Source organism: Salvia miltiorrhiza, chromosome 4 (genome assembly GCF_028751815.1).
Source record: "Salvia miltiorrhiza cultivar Shanhuang (shh) chromosome 4, IMPLAD_Smil_shh, whole genome shotgun sequence".
Classification (NCBI taxonomy): Eukaryota; Viridiplantae; Streptophyta; class Magnoliopsida; order Lamiales; family Lamiaceae; genus Salvia; species Salvia miltiorrhiza.
Window position 1 is genome coordinate 34492194 of NC_080390.1, and position 14679 is coordinate 34506872.

Below are 14679 nucleotides of genomic sequence, written 5' to 3' on the forward strand. Positions count from 1 at the left end.
ATATCGCTTCGCGAATCGATCAGCTCTATTTCAACCAATGTTTGAGGACTAGCGAGGCTCGGTTTCTTCTACGAGTCGATATTCAATAGGAGGTATTTCGAAGGTTCGTCCAAGGATCCAGGGGTTAGGTTTAAGGAATTGAGATTCTACGCCCTGAGATTTAAGGATTGTTAGGTCCCGGAAGGTCTCGAATAGGTGTATGGGGGAGGGAATACACCTATAGGCTATTTTAAAACTTAAGACAAGCCAACACAACCTTTGACAATAAAAGAGTTCAATAAAACTTCGGTTGGTGACTGATACTAATTCTCTCTTCAGTAAAGAGTTATCAGTTAAGTCCTAGATTATAACTGATATGCGTTAGGTTTCAGTCAGATTTGTAAAACAGAGGAATGTTATGAATCTTACTGACTATCCAAAGATTTATCAGTTAGACTAATAACACTAGCAGCGGAAAACTTTACTTAAGAAATAGCCTTTGTGATTAAGCACGTTGTCAAGATTTAGTTTCACTTTGCAGTTAATCAGTTTCAGTTGATAAAGAGTTTGCGCACAGATAAGAAAGTAAAAACTGAAAGCGATAAACGACAAAGGGATTTTTACGTGGTTCGGAATCCAGTTCCTACATCTACGGTCAGTTGATCACACTGACAAACACTTTGGGCTTGTGCTTACGGGTGCACAGCAAACCGAAACAATCGAAGATCTAATCTTCAGTACCAACACACTGGGTTGAATTTCTCACTCTTAGCTTCGCTGAGACAAAACCTATGTCTACCCCACGACTGCTAAGATCTCACAGAGTCAGAGCACTGATCTGAACTCCTCTCGGCTCAAACACTCGATTCGGTTGGTTGAAAAGAGGTTCAAAAATTTGCCAACTAGATTACAAAGAATAGGTTCTCTATAATCAGTTACTTAGGCTTTAGATATACAATATTTGCCTAAGGTTCTAAGAGAATATATGTAATCAGTAGTGGACTGATTTTGGTTTTGTGATTCTCTTCTTCGATTCAACCTTTGGAAGACTTTGATTTGCTGAGTAACAAATTCGGCAGCGTTTCAGCTTATGTATTTGAATCGGTGAAGATTGAAGTGATCCTCGAGCTCTATTTATAGGAGAGGTCTTGAATAGATCCGTTGGCGGAGATGGTCTTCAAGAATTCATCCGTTGCAGTGTATTTCGAATTTTGCTGAGGCTTCAATCTTCGAGGTTCCTTGTTTGGTGAGAACGGCTACTAACGAGCAGGAGATATGACATCTCTAAAAAGGTAGTCACCAAAAAGGAATGCTCTATAGAGAAATGACGATCCTTGAATTCTCTGCATTTAATGTGGTTGTACTCTGGGAGTGCGAGACTTCCTTTTAACTTTAATTTGGAGGTTCAGTCTGAGGAAGAATGTTTAACTGATGCTTGACTTTAGTATCAGTCCGCTGAATCCACGTGGCCTGCATTAATGAATCAGTTCGTAACTGATCCTTTAGTTGAGAAACGCGATCGGTCAAACATCAGTGCTTGACTCAGCCTTTATTCGCAATATCAGTCGAGTTCTTCAGTCTTCAGTCCTCCGGTCTTCAGTCTTCAGTCTTCAGAACAGCAGCTAGACTAGAAAAAAGAACTCTAACACTTGAATTCGAAAAATTCTAGTCTATTACAAAGAAACCTTAACGATTTTGGTATCATCAAAACTAGGGCAATAATATTTCACTAAGTTCCCAACAAGGATCTCGTCAAGGACAGTCAAGTTAACTTTTTGGTAATTAGTCGATACTCTTTTTTTGGAGATTTGAGTATCTCTGAATTTCTGATGTACGTAATTGCTATGTGTATTTCTTTCAAATGTGTTGCCCTTTTTGCTATTCAATAATTTTGCATAAATTAATCTTTTCCTTGCTTTGTTGGTCTTAGTTAGGAAGTTGTGATTATCTTCAATGTGTGGTGCGCTTGTTCATCCTTAATTCTTCCATGGTACATAGTTATTATTTGCGCCTAGCTATTACTGTGAAACGTTTGTACAAATCTTGATGCTTTGTTTTTCTGGTGAAGTCGATGGATTAGTTTGGCTTGGCTGGACATATATGGTTAACTGTTGAAAGACTAGAAATTTGCAAGTATATGTGTTTACTGAAATCTGTATATAGTAGTAGGATGAATTAACCAGACCTGCTGTTGCTGGTGCATTTCATCAAGGTTTTTGTTCATCGTAGAATTATGTTAAGTTCATTATTTTTTTTTATTTTGCGATCTCTTTTTAAGTTTCATGCCCTTAGTCTGCACTTTGTGCTTTCAAGGGATTCTATTTTTTCTTTTTCTTTTATATTAAATGTTGGGGTCACGGAGGGTTGACTGAACAGGTGTATGAGAGGAGGAATACACCTGTAGGCTATTTTTCGTAAAACACAAAACAAACTTAACCAAATTTCAATTGGAAATAGGTTGTAGACTGATACTGAAATGACTTCAGTAATTTGATATCAGTCGAGCGTAAAGCTTAAATGATATCCACGTGAGGCTTCAGTCTAGTTTGTAAAATAGAGTAAAGTTATCGATCTTACTCACTATCAGATGTATGGTCAATTAGACTAATAACTCAGCAACGGAATTTAAACTTAGTGCGAATAGCCTTTAGAAAAGGTTTGTCACTTGTAAAATCTTTGGTTACATTTTTCATTTAATCCAGTTAAGTTGAAAACAGATTTAACACAAATAAAGTAATAACTGAAAGCAGATAAAGAACACAAGGATTTTTACGTGGTTCGGAAACAATATTCCTACTCCACGACCAAATGATTAGTCTGACAAACACTCTGGGCTAATGTCACGACCGGCCTTAATTAAGGATAATTAATCCGGGAAAACCATGACTGGGGAAGGAAATTAAGAAGCGGGTTTAGAAAGGGGTGCATAAAAGAATACTCAAAGAGCTTGAATACGCGTGAAATATTCCTTAAAAAGGAAAAAGGCATAGTTCGCATAAAAAGGGTACTCAAAGAACTTGTATACGCGTTATTTTCCTTAAAAGGAAAAAAAAAAGCATTTTTAGGGGCTTGGCTAAAACATTATCAGAGTTTGCAACGGAAGGTGTAACTGAAATAATCAGTGTTTACAGCGGAATGCATAACTGAGATACATGTATGAAGACATGTATCCTTTCTGAGCCTACTTTAAGTTCGACAAAAACTCCACTCAGCAACAACACTTCATCGCCCATCACAGCTCAACCTGCACAAACATAAACATACGTAGGGCTAAGTACAAGAGTACTTAGTGGGCAGTTGCCAAGCATATAACATAACATCAACAACAAAACACAACATCGCATAAGAAGCATAAGTTTCTTTCAAATCCTTTGCTCATTAAACATTTCCAAATTCATAACTAGTATAAGGGCATTCTTCATCATCAATCTTCATTAACAAACATCGTGTCGTGGAGAAGGCCTTCCCCAACGAACACGGGCATCGCGCCGTGAAGGGGGCCTCCCTCAGCGGTCACGGCATCGTACTATTGAGGGAGGCCTCCCCCAATAGACGTTGTAACACTGGCATACTGGCATACTGGCATCGCGCCGCGAGAGAGGCCTCTCTCAGCGGACACGGGCATCGCGCCGTGAGGAAGGCCCTCCTCAGCGGACACGGCATCGTACTGTTGAGGGAGGCCTCCCCCAACAGACGCAAGCATCAAACATAAGCATAAACTTATCAGCGTAAATAAGTGTAATCAAGCGTAAATTACATAGGGCGTAAATATTATAAACAGCATAGCGTAAATCATTTAACGTGCAGCATAATAAAGCTTAACTCATTTAAGCGTAATAATGCATACCATACTTGAAGATCCAATTTGCATTTTAAAGCATAACATTTGCATAGCATTTTATTTACGCGTAAGGAATTGCCCACCTGATAGCAAAATTTTGCTAAGGTACTGTGACTCCTTGAATAGTTCTTACTCTCGCGCTTGACCTTAATCACGAGAATATAAAATAAGACATTGATTCGAGGAAAATTCTCAATTAATGAGAAAGCGTAATTTAACTATGCATGAATCTTGTATGCATGAACTAACATTTTCGAACGATATTCGGGGCATCCTACTATTTATCCTCGTTAATAAATTTAACTAACTTCCGTCCAACGCGGTCGAATAGAGCTGTGATTCTTCATTTCCCATCGGAATATTCTAATTGTAAAATAGATCTCGCATTTGTACTCGATCGAAAATAAAGAACTAACTCGGCTTTAATCGAGGTGTGATAACGTAAAAATTATCGGGCTTTTCAAAATTTAATAAATAATTGAAAACATTTCTCTTGAGTTAAGAACACCAACAATATTCTTACTCGTCTTTCTTTAATAATTGGATTTATAATTAAAACCAATTAAATACTTTTATTGCAAGTAAAAATGCAATTTCATGTCATGCTTAATTTACTTAAAATATGCACATAATAATAATACAATATTATTATGTAAATCATCTTTTGAGAAAAAAAAATTAATTAAACTAAATAAATAGTCTAATTAAATAAATTAATAAGTATTCATTTTTCTTTGAACTGCAGCCCAGTTAAATAATAAGGTAGCCTATTTCTTAAAAAAAAACATAAGCCCAATGTTTCAATTTAAATCAGGGCCCAAAGACTTTAATAAAATCGGCCCAAAGACTTTAATAAAATCGGCCCATAGCCAAAGCCCAATACCATTTAAACACAAGCCCAATCTTTTAAAAGATAAAGGCACAATTAAAATAAATGAATAGGCCCAAATTCCATTTAAATTAATTCAAGCCCAATAAAAATAATGAGAAGAGCCAATTAAATTAAAGACTGGCCCATTTTGAATTTATTTGTGAAAGCCCAAGCAATTAAAATAAAATCAAGCCCAGCTTAAAATAATTCGGCTCACAATAAAATATCTCTAGCTCATTCTTTAATAAACTCAGCCTAAATATCGGCCCATCAAGAAAATAAGAAGCAGCCCAATTAAATTAATAAAAGAGGCCCAAAGTAAATAAATGCAATGGCCCAAACCAAATAAAATGACAAGCCCAAAAATTTAAAAGGAAAGAGCCCAAATCAAGCCCATCTCTTTTTCTTCTCTTCTCAAATTCTCGGTCCTTCATTTTTCTCTCTTCTCAAACTCGCCGCTGCCCTCTTTTTCTTCTCTTCTCAAATTCTCTTTCCCTCTCCGGCGAAGCCGCGCCGGCCGAGCTTCTGCTGCTGTCTCTCTCTAATCCCAACTCAAGGAGCCGCTCATCACTCTTCCTCAAAGCTTACGCTCGGCATCCTCAAAACTCTGATCGGCTTCACCTTCTCCGGCTAAATCTGGCAGGCTGCGCCTCCTCCGGGCGTTCAGCTGTCATCTGCTTCGGTTGGCTTCGACCGGCGACGAGTCTAACCCCGGCGCCGTTCTCTCTCCTCCCCGCAGAGCCCCAAAATCGAGCCCTAAAATCTGGAACACCGCTGCTACTCCTTCGTTCGGAATCCGGCGAGCATCGTCGGTTGGGAGCGGCGCCGTCCAATTCCGGTTCTCAAATCCCCCTCCGACGTCGAGCCCTAACTCTTCCCTGAGGTTTCAAACTCCGACCTTCATCTCAAATCCGACCGCGGAACCCAGATCGAGCTCTAACTTTCAATTACCAGGTCACCGCTGCTCCGCGTCCCCGTCTGAAATCGCCGCCGACTGCTGCTGCTTCGCCTGGAGTCGTCGCCGACTGGAGTTGCTGCTGCTCGTCCGGTGGTCAGCGGACGTCGTCTGGGAGCGCCGCCGCCGGTCTTCCACGGCTACCGCGTCGCCGTCCCCTTCACCTCTCGATCCGACCTCAGCCGAGGCGGGTGCCGCCGCCGCCGCTGTCCAGAATCGGCGAGGGTACTTCGCCGCTGCTTCTCCGGCGTTCGGCTCTTCCTTCTCTGTCCGTTGAGCTCCGTCAGGCAGCAAGAGATGCCGCTGAAATCTGTCATCTGCTCAAGAACCAGCTCAAGCCTCTCTCTCTCTCTTGGTTCAGGCGATGTCGCTTCTGCTCAGCTGACGACCTCCATCTCCTCTTCATCGGTCAGCGTTGACGTCATCTGGTATCCCTCCCCGATTTAATGAAATCAGGTACAACAAATACTACTCCTATCTTTCCCCAAAATACTAGGTTCGGTTTCATTAGATCGTGAAGGAAATTCTCATTCTATAGTCTATGTTTTTCATAAAAATGAGTTCATATAATCTGTTGGTTTGCTAGTGAGTTCTATGTCGATAATATGGTCATGCTTCTCCTCTCATACTATGCATTTCTAAAACTGGGCATATGCTGCATATAGCCGGAACTTGAATAAACTGAAATAATGAATACCTTGCGAATGTTTTGGGTTTGGTTGGCTGCTGTGATGTTGAGTTAAAAGAACTGGAATGACTGAACTGAAAGATCAAACTTGTTTCTTTCAATAACTGTAAGTTGTAATTGGAAGGAGATGATGAATCAATACTAATTTTTTTTACCTTAATGTTTCTGGCAGAGAGTGAATGGGTGATTTCTCTCACTTTTCGGTTGTAGTGTATTGAATGAATTGAAACTTGAAAACATTGGCAGGTTGAAATGGAGGCTCCCCTGCTCTTTGGGAGATTCTTGGTGAAAAGTGATAGTGAGTCTTGCGTTGCTTGGCTGAAGTTGAGACTACGATAAGGAAGAGTTGTTGCTGCACTAGTATGGTGGGGGAGTTGGTGGTTGTGGAGTTGGTGGGGAGAAAAGGATGGTGGGAAGTGTGGTGGAGTGGATGGTGGAAGAGTAGGTGTAGTGGTGGGAAAAAATGTAGTGGAGGATTAATGATGTATATTCTATGTCTCGGTGATTCTGTAATTGTAATAAAATACTGGCTTCTGTTCATTATTCGTGTATAAATTAAATACGTAGATTTAATTCACTTCATAAGCCATTTAATATCCAGATTAAATCCGTAGATTTAATCTACGTTGCAGTCGGAATAATTGACTTCTAGTAGCATTAATAAAATATAACTGCTTCTGTTTCTCGATTAATAAATAACATGACTTTGCTAAGTCAGTTATAACTTGGAAATAATAATTATTGAATAGCTCAATAATCCTCGTCGCGTTTTTTTCTCATACGTAAAAAAAAAAATATAAAGCTAAAATAATAACTCTGTTTCTGAAAAAAAATTAGGACCATAAACTGGATTTATTTAAAAAAAAAATTGCATTTACTAGTTTTAATCATAAATAAAAGAGCGGGCTACTACATCATATAGGTGCACAGCAAACCTACCAACACCACTCTGGGTTGGATTCGCGTGTTCCATCTAAATGCACCACCTAAACATATGTTAACCAATGCGCAAATGTAATATATATGTATAATATTATTTGAATTGGGTCAGATTTGACCCGGGTGTACGGTACACTCGGATGTACACAAGATTTTGTATTATAATATTATAAGTAAATTTGTATTTTTTTCATAAAATGTGATTAATTTTTTAAGTTTTTATATGAGTAGACGATTTTTATTTTAATTATATTAAATTGGATATTTTCATATATTAATTCTATATATATTGGAAATAAATTGTGGGATGGGATCAAGTTGTATGCGCCCACGAATGAACAAATTATATATAACTCCCAGAGCCTCATTTTCCACACGCCCTAAATCACTGCATGTGGCCATTTTTCATTTAGTTACGCCAATTAATTAGTGACTTTAATGAATTACATAAGTAGTTGTACCTAATTAGTTGTAAATCATACACAAATGAGAAATTGTTGAAATCTGTCGGCTCCATTTTCATTTTTTTTATTTTTTTTCTTGAAAAGTAAAAGTGTAGTAATTTGTCTCGTCTGTCTTTCTAGCAAATATATTCCCATTGAAATTAGCAGAACCGATCACCTACCCACCGTGGGCATGCATAACGTGCCCACCATAATGTGGCAATTGTAATTATAGTAAGATAATGTTAATTAGAGTAAGATTTATTAGTTATCTTTCCTAATTAAAATTGCCACATCAATGGTGGGCACGTTATGCTTGCCCACGGTGGGTAGGTGATCGGTTCTGATGAAATTAGAATGTGACTCTAAGGAAATCAACAAGATATTTGCAGTCGAAAATATGTTTCCCACCATCAAACACATGTTGTTTAAGTTTAACAATCTCCAAAACTAAACTAAAAATAGAATCATCCATATTAATTTGTATTTAACTTAAGTGGCACAATTGAGTTACCCAAAAACTCTCTTTTATGAGAGGTCTTGAATTCAATATTGCCTGTGAACGGTGTAGTTTTTTCATATTTGTATGGATAATGGTCCTGCCTGCCTGCAGGTTGCTTATTTGATACGAATTGCTTATTTAATTATATTAAAATATCTCTTGTAATTCTAATTAAAAAAATAAAAAAAGATTGTATTCCCTCGTGAAAGTTGCTTCAATTTCATATTACATTTAAATATGGTTAAGCTGATCAAGAACATTAATGTTTACAACACTATTTGATGAAATTAAGTTCATATGGCAAATATTTCAAGGCTCAGAACCTTTTAATTTGAGTATTCACTATAATAACTCTAATTTGTTTCAAATTCTCAAATTTCAGTGTCGTGTTGTATGTCCAAAATACAAAACTTGATAATGTAAATGAAGCGTGTGACCCCTACAATTTTCAAGCGTCCATTATTATATTTATTTAAAAAATCAAATAATGAATTCGAAAATTTCATGCGTGCATTATAATTTCCATGTTAGAAATAATAATAATAATTTATTAGTTTAGCATAAAATATATACCTCCTATATATTTATTTAATCAAATAGTCATGTTTGCAAAATATATTTGGCCAATTACTTAATTAAGGATATATAGCGATGTAATATATATCATGTAGTATTATATTATATTTATAAAAACCTTAATCATTTGTTATGACTATTATTTAATATTTATATCTTAAATGGCTGATCAATTTGAGTGATATGAGTTACTCGTTTTTTTTGCTTAAAATAAAATAAAATAATCTTAATATGTTGTACCATAAAAAACAAATTAGTATTAATAAAAATAAAATAAAAAAGTTATCAAGGGAACACCAAACGGTGCGAACTCCTGTATATAAACAGTGATGTCCAGGGTTCAAACCTCACCATTCTCCCTCCCCCACGAGTAAAAAACAAAAAACAAAAACAAAAGATAAATGGGAAAATCACCTTTGGACCCTGTCAACTTCGGTACTTTACAAATCACGTTCGCCCAAATTTTATTCTAATACTTCTTTCATCCATAAAAACTTTAATTTTAATACTCCCTCCGTCCCACCATTTTAGTCCTCTCCCACTTTTCACACATATTAAGAAAATGAATTTAATTTTTATATTTTTATCTTTTATACCCTTATTTATTATTTTCACACATCCTTTTCACATTTAAGTGAAGCATTAAATAAGGTTAATTTAGTAAAAATAATATTTTTATATAGTATTAATTAGAAAAGTGGACTATCTTTTTGGGACATCTCAAAATGGAATAAGGGACTAAAATGGTGGGACGGAGGGAGTACTATTTTTCTCATTTATAAAAATTAAAATCTTTAAAAAAAATCATACCTTATATTTTAAACTTCATTCACATTTAATATTTACAAAAAAATCTAATCATTTAATAGAACATTAATTTTGATGGGTCCATTTTCTCATCAATTTTAGTGTATCATTTCCTCCACTTTATATATATCTTCCACCTAATTACTAAAATGCATGCCCCAAATCATATTAGTATAATTTTTATGAATGGAGGAAGTAATACATATTGTCTCACTTTCAATTCCCTTAAAAATTTCAACAACTTATTAAAATTGACGAACCAAAACTTATACCCAATCGAACCATCACCATTGCCATTGAATTGAGTCGATTGACAATCCACATCATGAACTTCAAAAGCCTTTAGGCGATATTGCCGTTGAACATTATCATTCAAAAGTTTTTTTTTTTTTAGTTAATCATTCAAAAGCTCTTATAAACTATTTTAAAGATTATAAATAATATAAGCACTAACCCAGTGAACCCACCACCTTCTAAATATGCTCACATTGCTAGGTATTATCATCAAACATTGTTGGGAATTTAATATAAAATCTTTGCTCGCAGACATTCAAATACTACACAAATAAGTTTCGGTCCATCAATACAAATTGTAGAAGAACTCTAACCAGACCGGAAATGATAACATACTTTTTCCGTCCACAAAATTGGTCCTATATTTTCTTTTTGGGGATGTCTTAGATTGTTAAAGTCATATTTTTAATTTGAATTGCTTTAAAACTTTATTTTACTAAAATAAATTTTTTTAATGATCGAGAAAATAATATGTAAAGAAATAATAAGAGAAAAATTAAATAATTAATAAATTGTATTCTTCAAAGAATATTAAATGTATTGTAATTTTTTAGGTAAATTAAATGTATTTTATTAATATATGTGAAAAATGAAAATGTACTATTTTAATGGGATGGAGAAAATAACATATAATATTCGAGGGTGTTTGATTATTTGAAATTAAATTAAGCTGAGATTATTCGAGATTGAATTTATCTAATATTATCTGAGACTAGTTTTATCGTCATAATTAGGAGAGGCCAAAACTTATAGTAATTCTCTAATCTTACATGAATTATCATGAAATTAAGCATTACTATAAATTTCTCCCAAACCAATTAATCCATGAAACCGAATTAATACTAAAATATCATTTCGGCCGACATGATAATTAATTAGAGTACTAAGCATAAAAAGATGGCCTAGGTTTGGCGATGGCGTCCTCTGTCTTGTTGAAAATTGGTTATTGAATTGAACCCATTTTTGAGTATCGAAAATATTTAATTCAGTAAAATTAAATGGCACAAGATCGATCTACGTTTTGAATAAATAATTACAATATATTTATTTATTCAAAATCAATTTTCGGTGAGTAAAAAATAATTATTAAAAATTGGGTATTTGAAATATGGAGTTGTGGGAAAGTGATAAGCATTAAACAGATGTGAATGTTTATCCCACATTGATTTGTGAAGTATATAAGTTATTACATCAGTACATGTAATAAAACTGTGTGCACAGGTGATGGGTTGCAAAGCCCACACGTGCCGCCCGCCCGGCCCCGACCCTCGGCCATGTCCTTAGACTTAAACTTGGATCTTGGCAATTGATCTTTGGACTAGACCTTAGTCCGCAACGGACTTATTATTTTGGACCAACGGCCCAACTCGTTGGGCTCGTACGTTCACACGTAGAGAAGTCCCGTCGGGGGACCCGTTGATCTCCTGTCTCATAATTTGAAACTCTCGTTATTATGGGGCGGGAGAGGAGTTACAAAACTAAATTCAAACAACATTATTGTTACACATGTAACTCTGTCACGACTGGACTTAATCAAGGATAATTAAGTCGGAAAACCATGACTAAGGGAGGAAGATTAGAAGCGGGGATAGAAAGGGTAAATATATAATGAAGGATCGAACTTAATCTTTGACAGCGAAGGGGACATTTATAATATAACTTATGTTTAGCCACAAAGATTCAATTAACTAGTAAGTTCGGATAAATCCGACTTAATTCAAAAGACTTATTACTTAAGAATACGCAGCGGAATAACATAATCTGATTACATGTATGAAGACATGTATCCAAGAGTTCATTCATTTAACTTTTGACAAAAGCTCCGCTCTTCACTTCATCTTCATCAACCACTGCTCAACCTGCACATTTAGAAATATATGCAGGGCTGAGTACGAGAGTACTCAGTGGGCACGTATGCCTAATTATAAAAATACATGCTTCAAAACTGTAAATTGTCATGCCATCATAAACAGTACAGCAAGGGAGTTTTAGCTAAAAGGCCCAAGCTTACTAAATTCATTTGTGATTCTTAAAGTTCGACTGATCAGTCTAAGTTCTCTTGTAATCTATCATATCTGGAACTGTGTGCCGGAGAGGTGGCCACCTCTCACGAACACTTGACCGGCCAACCCGCTAGATGACTCACGGTCACTGGTGTACACTAGCCCTGGCAGGATAGCTATCAACTGCTCAAGACCCGAATTCGATTACATGATAAAAGTCACATCAGATAGATATCATACTGAAATTTAAATATTTTATGGCAAGACAATATTGGAAATAACTTCAATTAATTTAATCATGAAATAACTTGCTTGAACGTAATATTTAAACTCATTTGATATATATGAAAGTAATGCCCACCTGATAGAAACTTTCTGTGGTACATTAGCTCCTTGACTGATTATTAATCTCGTGCTTGACCTTTATTACGAGAATATAAATAAGATACTGCTCGAGTAAAATCCTCAAATAATGAGAATACGGAATTAACGATGCATGATCCTTTTATGCATGAATTATTATTCTGAAATAATAATCATGGAAATTCTATTGTTAACCCAGGCTATCGGATTTAAACAGAAGCTAAGTCTCGTCTCATGAAGCCGGATAATTAATTAAAATTAATCCGTTCTCTTCAGGGTGTTCTAATCCGCCGATTAAATAAATCCCGCTCCTCGTAGTCGATAGAAAAATAAATAAATACTTCAGCTTATTCGCTTTATAACCTCATAATTAATCAGGCTTAATAATGAGAATTTGAAATTTTATGAGTTCGAATAATTAAAAGGCTCAACATAAGGCAGCCCAATAATTAATTAAATAGAAGTGGGCTTGGATAATTAATATGAAAGACTCAATTGAAATAATTCATTGGCTTAAGTAATTAAATAACTCTTGGCCCAAATGAATAAATAATGAATAGTTGGGCTCAAATAATTTAATCAATCAAGGCCCAGCTAAGATAATATAACAGCCCAATTAAAATAAAAACAAGGGCCTTAATTAAAAGGGGATCTGGGCTTAAGTGATTTGGAAGATCAGTCCATCATCAAATAATCTGCAGCCCACAACAGTTAAAAGAAGGCCCAACATTTCGGCCCAAGGGAAAATAAAATAGGGCCCAATTGAATCTCTCTCTCTTTCATTCTCTAATCAATCGGCCCCCTCTCCTCTCTCACAGAAATCAGTCGACTCCTCTCCCTCATATCAGTCGAAGACTCCCTCTCCGCTGAGGGGCTCGCCGCCGTGGCTCCGAACTCCGGCGAGGTCGACGGCGAGACGTACCTTCTCCCCTCGCCTCACTTCCTCCTCAGTTCACCATATCAGCGAAGACCTGGTCGAGCCCTAACTTTCTTCTTCGCCCAAAAGTCGCCGCCTTCTGCTCCGGTCGGCGTCTGCTCTCCTCTTGGTTTCACTGAGCAGAACCCTCAAAGAGATCTCTTGTTCTCTCTCGATTTCACGAGTTGCGAAGTGTCGAGGCGAGCTTCCTCGCCTGATTCCGCCGTCCCGATTTTGTAACCCGGCCAGAGGAAGTTCCTCTCCTCTCTGAGTTTCACACACACGATGCATAGGTGGTCTCCACAACAAACGGAGTGAAAGTCCTAACTTCGCGCTTAAATCGGCGTCTCAGCCTCATCCTCTGCCTTCCTCCATCTCCGGCGAGTCAAACGCCGTCGGCCACCGGTCTCATCTGCTGCCGTTGCTCTGATGCAGACAAGATAATCGAGAGTTCGCCGTTTTTGTTCTCGGTGTTCGTCACGGCAACAGGGGTTCGCCGTCCCCTTGGGTTCGTCCGAACCGGCAGCCGGCACTACATCTTAAAGCTAAGTTCTCTAGTTTCATTCTATCTTATGAAATCTTGGTTTTCCATACTCCGATTATGCTTATGCTGGAGATTACACTAGGCATGATTTTGCTAGGTGTCGTAAGAAATTCTCATTGTTTTTGCCTTGTGTGAAAGTCATGGGTTGTTGATTCTATATGGATAAAAGATTATGTTATTTATGCTTATTCTGAATTCTTTAGAAAATAACATACTTGTTGGATGATATGCAAACTGGATTCGAAATAAAGGAGCTTAGTATAGATACCTTGCAATTGTTTTGTGTTGGTAGCTGATGTTGTTGATTGGATTCAATGAGATGAAAGCTGAAACAGCAAATATTGTTTCTTGACAATTTCAGGAGGTACTAAAGAGGAATGGAGGAAATTCGAATCAAAACTTACCTCTCAAGGTTTGGCAGCAGAAATCATCTTACTCTCTCTCAAATCTGGTGTCTAAAATCTGGTGTCTAAGGGAATGAATGAAGAGTGTTGTTGGCTGATATGTTTATTTGAAGGAGTGCATTAATGGCTATACTTGAGTAGTCTACTAAAATGGCTGATTTTGTTCCCACACGCATGCCTTCCCTTTTCTTTTCTTGATGTAGTAGGTAGGAAGTTTGGTTTGTTTTCTTGATGTAGTAGGTAGAAAATAGGGATGTAGTGAATAATAAGTTGTAAAGTTGTGATGTGATGAATAAAATAAATCATTCTCTGTTGGTAAATCTATATATGTTATTAATCTCGGGTCTTGCTAAAAATACAAAATACTCTAAAAATTCTCATATTTTGATTGTTGACTTCTCATCCATTAACATCGTGACTTGTAGAATAAATTTAAATTAAATCTGTAGATTTAATTCACTTCACAAGCTGAAATAAATCCACGACTCGAGTGATAAAGGTAAATACATAGAAATGATATTTCTATTGCAAGTAAAAAAAAAATAACTTGACTT

At 36.5% G+C, this 14679-nt stretch overlaps 1 long non-coding RNA gene across 1 annotated transcript; it reads left to right on the forward strand.

Annotated features, from left to right (window-relative positions):
• The first annotated feature begins 4596 nt into the window (after window positions 1-4596).
• LOC131021304 (uncharacterized) lies at window positions 4597-6916 on the forward strand. The gene is made up of 2 exons (XR_009100917.1): window positions 4597-6102; window positions 6581-6916. It is a non-coding gene; the product is annotated as an uncharacterized LOC131021304 (long non-coding RNA).
• Window positions 6917-14679: the final 7763 nt, after the last annotated feature.